General features: G+C 39.8%; 1 long non-coding RNA gene across 1 annotated transcript; it reads left to right on the top strand.

The window, feature by feature from the left end:
* The first annotated feature begins 1,620 nt into the window (after positions 1 to 1,620).
* On the top strand, positions 1,621 to 9,840 carry LOC115306763. Its single transcript, XR_003915436.1, has 3 exons — positions 1,621 to 1,709; positions 1,949 to 2,106; positions 9,650 to 9,840. It is a non-coding gene; the product is annotated as an uncharacterized LOC115306763 (long non-coding RNA).
* Positions 9,841 to 10,235: the final 395 nt, after the last annotated feature.

Genomic DNA, 10,235 nt, shown 5'->3' with positions numbered 1-10,235 from the left:
ATGATAGTAAAGCTGACTGCAGCTCTAAATAATAGAGACTATAAATGATTCTGGCCTGAAATGGTAAGAGTTCCTAAAGTAAACATTTTCCTACAGTATCTTATAAATAATTCAGATTTCTGTTTGAAACATCTGTCAGTGTTCCTGGGAGAAACTAAACTGAATACACACCTGCCTATAACTCAACTTCCTGTTTCATAAGCCACAGTGGACATGGGTATATTGGAAAGAGAGGTTCTCTCCACCTTCTCTCTTGTTGGATCCACTTTCTTGTGCACAAACAACTCCAAAACTACAGACAGTAAGTAGTTAAGGAAGAAGGAGCTGAAGAAGAGGAATTGGATAGGGGAGGGTCTCACCCTTCCAGAGTTAAGATGACTTGGATGCACTGTAAAGACCCACACTTCAGGGAAATTCTTTCAAATGCGCTGAGTTTCAAGTTTCTCATCTTAGATCATGGGGGAAAATACAATAAACAGATTAATAGTGATGACTACTATAAATGTTAAATGTATGAGAAAAGAAAAACCAAAACCCAGAGCACTATGACAGAGACTCGAAAGGGAGGAGGGAATTCAGAATAAGCCAGATAGCATGGAGAAGGACAAAGCTGGAGGTGGTGATCACTCTGCATTAGGGGGATTTCAAGAGTCCACACACCATAAACTGTGGCTATTACATGGGGGAAGGCAGGAATAGTAAGCAATGCTCATTCATTCATTCCTGTAAAGAAACTATGATCTGTCTGGAAGGAACCAAACCAAAATTTAAGTTACTTACACTTCAGACTCTCCCAGATATGCATTCTAAAACCTGAATTTAAACAGTTAGCCAGGAATTCCCTGATCAGAACTGGGGAAAATAACCATGCAATAGCCAAAGCCTTTTTGCCTGGTATAAATTCCTGGTTCCCATGCTCTCCGCTATAAAATTCTTACAGTTTGTTCAGCTCCTTGGAACTCCTATCTGCTAAATTGGAGGCTGTCTGATTTGAATTAGTGTTTTCTCAAATAAACTCTTAAAGAGTGTAATGTGCCTCAGTTTCTCTTTTACCAGTTCCAGGATCAGAAGAGGGGCCTGCAGGAGACTCCCAACAGCCCCAGGAGCAACCAGACACAGGTACCTGTTGAGCTTCTTGACAGCGCAGCATTCTTCCCGTCTCTGGAGGACAAGGTAAGTCCTTCTAGGACAGCTTCTGTCTGAAGCCTTCAGACTTCGAACATTTTTCGCCCCCAAACTGGGGCCAAGAACCAGCTTGAGTCGATCTGCATCAAACCTGGAAGCCCGACCGGGTCCAGGGACAGCGGGGACCAACCTGGAAACTGGACAGGGTCCGGGGACAGCCTGGGTCCGACCTGGAAACCGGACCGGGTCGAGCCACAGCCTGGGTCCGACCTGGAAACCGGACCGGGTCGAGCCACAGCCTGGGTTCGACCTGGGTCCGACCTGGAAGCTGGATGGGGCCCAGCCATGGCCTGGGTCCGACCTGGAAACTGGACCCGGTCCAGGGACAGCCTGGGTCTGACCTGGAAACCGGACCCGGTCCAGGGACAGCCTGGGTCCCACCTGAAAGCTGGACCGGGTTCCCGGACAGCCTGGTTCCGACCTGGACGCCGAACGGGGTCCAGGCTCGGACTCAATTCCATCTGGAATCCTGACCGGGTACGTCTAGGGCCTGGGCCTGACTTCGAAACCGCATTAAGCCTGAGGTAAGACTGGATCCAAGGTAAACTGAACTGAGTCTAGTATGAGGCCTCAGGTGAATAAAATTGTAAGGCTGAACAAGCAGGATAACCTTATCAACCATTATCTTGAAATTCAGTGACCACAGTGGAGAACTTTAAACCTTGATAAGCTTATCCATTTTGAGGTACCATAGAGATAAAGGGGTCTCAGCCAAGTAGTCACTGTAACAGATAGAGGAAAAATTATTTTTCCTCCTCTACAGGTTCTGACCACCAGGATGAGACCTGCTGGGACATCCCACTCACTCCAAAGTCTGCAGGCAGGATGCTTGGAAGACTGGCAGAAGCTAGCAGAAGAGTAAGGATTCTTAACCAGTCAGCTCTCCCAGATCTATCTGTGGTGCCTGATCAAGAAAGGAAGGTAAAATTTCATGTCCTTCTTATTTATAGTTTTATTAATGTTTATTTATTTTTTGAGAGAGAGAGAGAGATCGAGCACAAGCAGGGGAGGGGCAGAGAGAGGGAGACACAGAATCCGAAGCAGGCTCCAGGCTCTGAGCTGTCCACACAGAGCCGGTTGCAGGGCTGGCACCCAAGAACCTTGAGATCATAACCTGAGCCGAGTCAGCCGCTTAACCAACTGAGCCACCCAGGTATCCCTCAAGTCCTTATTTTACAAATTTAGATTAGCAAACAAAAAAAATCAGACTTAGATGTTTGGATTGTGACTGGTAAATTTGCTCTCAATTGCCCATTGGTTGTTGATCCTTTCTCAGAACAGCTATTACCTTCTTATTTGCCTCCTTTTGTTTCTGTCCTGAGAACTTGGCTTGTCAGCCATCAGGTTGGGGGCCCCCAAAATATGGCCAAACAGAAATGTTGCCTCCCATTTACAACTAGGTACAGTTGACAAATGTGGGTTGCATTTCACTTGCTTATAGGATTCTACTGACCTTTGCTAGTTCTCTGTGGAACTGAGGGGTTTTTTCCCCTGGGTTATCTTTGGTAGCAACTCTGGATCTTGAGAGCATATTACCTTTTGTACCCTCCTTGGGGACACCTTTGCATCCACAGGGTTGTTCAATACTGCCAGGAATAGTTACTCTTTGTCCTCGCTGAAACCTGACAGTTCGAATTGATTCTTACACAAATAAACTCTTAAGATTTTTTTTCCTTTATTTTTATTTTTTTGAATATAACACAATTTATTTTTTTAACATATGCAATTATTTTCCATAATTTACAATACAGTAGTTACTATGACACTCCAAACAGAAAACTTCAAGGCATCTAAAGCCGTCATTAGCATATCCAGCCACCAGGTGTCACCATTGGTTTAAACAAATGTGCTCTATCTAGCTCTAGGCTAATTCATAATTTGGATCTCTGAGACATTAGTCAGCATCTCACCTGGACAGTTGATGAAACAGAGAGGCTCCAGTTAGTTCCGACCTATTTATGAAGAAATTAGAACTCAGTCTAGCATCTTCAAACTTTTTTTTCTAGTGTTTTCATGTATTTTTATTAAATAAAAAAATAAATGAGACTAGCTAGTAAAATACAATTAGGAAGAATTATATCAAAACAGTTGTCTGTGTCACAGGCCTCAGATCCAGGTAACAGTGTTTGCTCACCTTTTCCCTTTTTAAAACTGCACTCTCCCATACCGCCCATTGAAACAGATCTTCACAAAAGGAGAAGTAGGGAAGAACTTGCCAATCGAGGTCCATTTAAAATGTATTCTTTTTAGGCAGATAATACTTAAATAGTAGTCTCTAAGAAGGCAGTTCATATTTTTTTTTAATTTACAAATGATTTTTTTCAATGTATGGGTGTACCCAGGATTACTTAATTCCTTAGTTTTTTGAATAATGAAAAGATTAAGTGCTAATATCTTTTGTTGCTAATCCTTGGTTTTTCTATAGATTGACAAGTAGTCTGCCATTTACACAAATCCATTTACTCCCCAGCAAGACTTCTGCATCTTCACCCTTGTCAAATATTCCAACAAGCAATTCTTTTAAATTCCTACCTCCTTCTCATGACTACTGCCTTCTCAGGGAGTAAAGGTAGGACAGATTTCTATTTCCTAAAGATACTGCAAAGATACCTTGGCATTTCCTCACTACATAGAAACCATCAGTATAGGTTTTCCCGCTACAAATGTATATCTTGAAACAAGAAACAATACATGATAAGAGCAACGGGCCAAAGGGGAAGGCAAAGAAGTGTGTGCATGAGATTGGAAGGAAGAAAATCCCAAGTAGGAATTTACCCCTGGCTTGTTCTTATTAAATCACATGATTCTGGCATTGTGTTTTTTATAGCTCCATGATTTTGTTTTTCTTTTATTTGACAAACAAAATTAAACTCACTATTCAAACAAAATGACATGAAATTGTGTGAGCCAAGATGAACAAAAATGCACAGTTGATTTATTTAAGTTCCAGGAATAATAGTCAATGAATTTGAATAAAATGTGCTGCTAAAAACAGGACATTAAAGATAATTTAAATATATTCAGTGCAGTCATTCATTCCAGTTTCATGCACGTTAAGTAGCTTTTTATCCCTAAGGTGCCATCAACACTCAAAATACCAGCATTAGATCATTAACACATTTCTAGTCAATGAGTTGAGTAATGTAGAACTTATGAAAATATGTATTGCCATTCTCTTTCAAATGAGCTGCATATTACATCCATTAACATAACTATATTGATCTAATTTCATTATTTTCAGTAGAGTGCAGTTTGGAAATATAAAATTGACAAATGAGAGCCAAATGAAGAGGGGGCTAACACAAAAGATCATAAATTACATAACCTCAATAAGGAATATCCTCATAATCGCTGTAATGTGGAAGTGTTAAGTAGCATGCATTTAGTTTTTTAAAAATGAGAAAAATCTTACATTTTAACCATTTTATTTCAGCCAGATTATCTGTTGGTAGTAGATTATTTACTCTCTTTTTCAGAGAGCTAATTGGGTTTGCCTAAGTATCTAGGTTATTTAACACATGGACTGTGGAAAGATCAAATCAGAGCCTAAATAGATACTTGGCTTCTACTCCCAGAGATTCTCACTTTGACTAGGGTATGGCCTGGGCATCAGATATTTATTTATTTATTAAAAAAAATTTTTTTTAATGTTTTATTTATTTTTGAGACAGAGAGAGTACAGAGTGTGAGCAGGGAGGGGCAGAGAGAGAGGGAGACACAGAATCAGAAGTAGGCTCCAGGCTCAGAGCTGTCAGCATAGAGCCCAATGCTGGGCTTGAACCCACGAACATGAGATCATGACCTAAGCTGAAGTCAGAGGCTTAGCCAACTGAACCACCCAGGCACCATTGGGTATTTAAAAGCTTCCCCAGTGGTTATGAAGTGCAGACAAGGTTGACAGCCACTGTACCAAATTCATTTTACACAAATGGATGTTAACACTTTTACTGTTATTTTCAATGTTATTTAATAAAGGGGTTTAGTCTGCAAATTGGGTTTAAAATGTGCTTGGGATACTACATGGCAATGAGAAGGAATGAAATCTGGCCATTTGTGGCATGGATGGAACTCGAGGGTGTCATGCTAAGTGAAATAAGTCAGGCAGAGAAGGACAGATATCATATGTTTTCACTCATAAGTGTAACAGGAGAAACTTAACAGAGGACCATGGGGGAGGGGAAGAGGAAAAAAATAGTTGGGTAGAGGGAGGGAGGCAAATCAAGAGAGACTCCTGAATACTGAAAACTGAGAGCTGAAGGGGGAGGGGGTGATGGGCCTGGAGGAGGGTAATTGTGGGGATGAGCACGGGGTGCTTTATGGAAACCAACTTGACAATAAATCATTAAAAAAATAAATAATATGTGCCTGGGAAAATCTTTCAAATTTACTGCAAAAAAGTGGCTGCAAACTAAACATGGAATTAGTAAATACACCTTCATGCATTTCTGAATTAATCAATGGATCCATTACAAAATTACCAAAAGTCAATTCTTTCGAACTTCCAAAGAACAATTTCGGCATTACCAAAAAAAAGTCAAACTAAAAAAAACCTAATATCAAATAATTTGGGGTTCAATAGACTTTTCTGTAGGATTTCCTAGAATTTATAATGTAATAGACTTTAAGTCTTCAAGAGGGACAGAATGCCCTGTCCTATGTAGCATGCAGTGTGTTGAGTGATTGAAGGAAACATGGATTCATGGAACACACTCTGGGAAATGCAATCCACATATATATCTCTTAAAACAATAATAATTAAGACCTAAAGCCAAAAGTGTTATCCATAGATTTTACTCTGCAGATCTGACATTACCACTTGCTTTTAAACATTCTCTTTTGGATATAACATTGTATTACCTTCAAATATTGAAAGTGTTCTACCAGAGGGATTAAGACTACCAACTCAGGAGTAAAACTTGTTATGTTCTCACCAGCATCTTTTACTTAATATCTCTGTGCCTCAGTATCTTCATCTGCAAAATGGGGGAAATGTATCCCTTCCCCCCCACCTGAGGGTATGTAGTGCTTGAGAAGCTTAGGTCATTGACATTGTTATAATAACAAGAGTGACATTCAAAAGTGAGGGGCCAAACTACCATATAAAGAATTTCAAAGAAAATTTCTTCTGAGAATCTATTCCATGACTTCTGAACCTTCTGGCCTACTTTGAGAATATGAAAGAATTGAAAAGAAAGGAGAAGGAGTATCTGTGAAGGAAACACTCTAAAAAGAACACTCTGTACTAAGGATTCAGATGGGACAACATGGCTGTCCTGAGTGGTTCACTCCTGTGCTTTGGGGACTCTAGGCCTGCCATTAGCTTTTTGCTCAGGGGATCTAGAGGGCCAGGGATGGCTGGATAACTGCTCTGAAGGGAGATCCATCTGCATTCCCAGAGTTCTTCAGAGCACAGGACACTAGCATGTTTCCTGTGGACCAGAGGTAGGCAGCTGATGAGAGTCTGTCTACCCAGCAGCAAGAAGCTGGAAGTGAGGACAAATCCCCAGGATACAAAGCAAGAGGAGCGAGTGGCTACCAGAAATCCAAATGGGTCTGCCAGCCAGCAACAGGGGAACTAGAAGATGGAGATCTCCAGCACCTGGAAAGTACTCCATGAGGAAAGAATCTGCTTTAAACCAAAAGATCCAAAATGGCTGTATGGATAAAGACTAATGTGAGCCTCCTTCCAGGGCAGACTTGCAGGGAAAACAGGCCCAGGCTGAGCCAAAGGAAATTTTCCTGTTAAATTAAGGGCAGAGCTTGGTTAATATCCTGGGCCCCCAAATCTAATTGTTGAATTGAGCCTGGATCGTGATCTTAATTGACAGTGGGATGATCTATGACTTAAGCATGAGCAGAAAAGTCACAGTATCTAGAGAAATATTCATCCACGGGCACCCAGTTATTACTGAATGAATTTTAAAGGGGCAAAAAGACAAAAATAATTTGATGACATACCATGAATCCTGTAACACATACATGTATGTATTTAAAATAGAATGTTTCATAAATTCCCATGAATTGAAGGATGATAATACTCTCAAGTTTACATCCATGCTACAAAGTGTGGTCCATGAACCAGCAGCAGCAATGCTGGGAGCTTTTTAGAAATGCAGAATCTCAAGCTCCACCCTAGACCTGCTGAATCAGAACCTGCATTTTAATGATATCCCCAGGGGGTTCAGAAGCATATTGTTTCAGAAGCACTGCTTTATACCACTCAGCTGTCCATAAGTCTTTGTGATATTTGAATATCTGCTAATTGCAACATATTTATCCATTGAAGTCATTATAAAGAACTCCCAGTAGCAACGAATATGTTATAGCACTTTGGCATTTTTCAAAGCTCATTTTATTTATTATACTCATGGTTAACTGGTTGACATTTAATGTAATTTAGATGTTTCACCTGTTACCTCATGCACTTAATGCACATACAGGTGGTTGCATAAGTGACAAGAAAACCTAACTCTAACACCTGGTGTTCTAGGCCACCTTCCAATACCAAAGAAAGATTAGATAGATCAGCATCTGTTATTGAGCAATATACTCTTATTACTTATCTTAGCAATATGGCCACAGAGCTTCTAGATTCTGCAGATAATAAGTGAGAGGCAGCCTTCCAGATTACCATAGCCTCAGGAAAACTTGCTTGGGTGGCCTTATCAGCAGAAATGGAGACATATTACCTCCTTTGGTTTCTCATACCCCTTTACACCAGCCTCTCTCACTAACTGGGATGCCCTTGGCTTCAAATCAAGAAGGAAATTATCATCTAAGTCTCAATGGATGGATTCAAAAATAAAATCTGCAAACCTAAGTTTCACTTCGGAAAGCCAAAGTACAACATGGTACCAGAGAGGCACCCAAGACAAGCCAGGTGTGGGTAGCATGGGCTCGTGGTACTTGAAGAATACCAAATCAATATTTACTGAATGAACAATTATATGATAAATGAATAAATGAAATTAATTGGTCTGGAATTCATATCTTTTAGGTTACTTTGTATTTCTATATCCCTACAGTTCCTTGATGAATGAAATCTTGATGCAATATTTATTCTTTCTCATGCTTGAATTCACCTTATAGCTGTGGGGATTCCACTGTGTTTCAGCAGAACAATATTGAAATCCAAATAGGCCATCCTCATAAGACGGTCATCCTCATAAAATCACTAGCTATGGTTTTAAAAGTTTAAATCTGGGTTCTACCACTTGTAAGCTGTGTAATTTTAGGTAGTTACCTAACTAATGTCTTCCCTTGTAAAATAAGACTAGTAATGCCTCATCTATAGGGTTATTGTGTGATTTAGCGAGGATAACAAACGTGGAAGTCTGTAGCATAGTGTGGATGTAGAATAACGCACTGTACATTTCTCATGACTTCCCCCTCACCCTAGATACACTGTTCTAGCTTTGCTTACACCTTATCCCTGTCCTTACTAGATTCAACCTCTGACGCTAATACAAATTGTCTAGTTCTATAAATTATTCACAGAGACAAAGCACAGATTTAGTTTTATTTTTCTACTTTCAAGTTCATCTGTACATTCATTCATATATTCATCAAATAATCAATTGAGCACTTAGCAAGCATCAGATATAATCCCAATATATCTAACTAGAAATAAGCCTCATTAAGAAAAAATTCTAGAGGTGTCTGGGTGGCCCAGTCAGGTAAGTGCTCAACTCTTGATTTCAGCTAAGGTCATGACCTCAGGGTACAAGATCAAGCCTGGCATTGGGCTCCAAGATGATCATGGAGCCTGCTTGAGATTCTCTCTCTATTTCACTCTCTGCCCCTCCTCCATTCATGCTCACTCTTTTTCTCTCTTAAAAAAGAAAAGAAAGAAAGAAAGAAAGAAAGAAAGAAAGAAAGAAAGAAAGAAAGAAAGAAAGAAAGGGAAAGAAAGAAAGAAAGAAAGAAAGAAAGAAAGAAAGAAAGAAAGAAAGAAAGAAAGACAGAAAGACATTATAATCAATGTTACAGTCAAAATGCTTGCTGCTTGTCTGCTCTGCATCAAGGTCTATTTGCACAGAAGTTCATCCATTCACAGGGTTCCTGAGTGGCTCAGTCAGTTAATTAAGCTCCTGACTCTTTGATTTCAGCTCAGGTCATGATCTCACAGTTCATGAGTTCAAACCCTGAGTTGGATTCTGCACTGACAGTGCAGAACCTTCTTGGGGTTCTCTCTCTCTCCCTCTCTCTCCCTTCCCCCACTCTCATGCACATACTCTCTCAAAATAAATAAACTTAAAACGATTTAAACAATTTTTTTAAGTTTAAAAAAGTTCATCCATTCACAATGTCAATGAAAATGGATCAATATCAAGTATCTGGGGACTAGATATATAAAAATTCTCATATATAGCTCTCTTCATAACAAAACATATTTGAGTAGAAAATGACAGACATATACATTGGGTCATATTTATGTTCAATATTTTCTCACTTTATTTTCTAGAAAAAAAGCTCCGATAGTAGACTAATTCAGAATGGGTCGCCTGAAAACATTTTTAAACTCCAGTTGGTGAGAAGTGGCCTTTCCTGATGATCATCTGAATGTCATGATACTGAGCTACAGATGCCATGATTCTTCCTGAGCAAGACCATTAAACACAGCACTGGTGACCTCTCGTGCAGCATTGTGTGTAATCCTGTTCAAGGGTGAGTCGCTTATATTAGGTACTCTTAGACACACATGTACTTCAAATTCTTACCAAACCAAAGCCACACATGGATGAAACAAACAAAACTAATGCCGAATGCCAGTAGGGAGCTAGAACATTATTTTAGGTATTGGATTACAAACAAAATGACTTAGCCTTAGTTTCAAGTGACTTTAAAACCTGTACCTTCTGAGGAGGGAAAAACTATCTTTAAAAAAAAATACTAAAATAAAAAATATATAACCTGTAAACTTTACAGACACTTTTATTTTTTCCTAATGTTTCTTTATTTTTGAGAGAAAGAGACACGGCATGAGGACATGAGCAGGGTTGGAGGAGGGAGAGAGAGAGAGAGAGAGAGGGAGAGAGGGAGAGACTCTG

This window comes from Suricata suricatta, chromosome 2 (assembly GCF_006229205.1).
Source record: "Suricata suricatta isolate VVHF042 chromosome 2, meerkat_22Aug2017_6uvM2_HiC, whole genome shotgun sequence".
In the NCBI taxonomy this organism is placed as follows: Eukaryota; Metazoa; Chordata; class Mammalia; order Carnivora; family Herpestidae; genus Suricata; species Suricata suricatta.
This window is presented reverse-complemented; position numbering and strand designations above follow the sequence as displayed.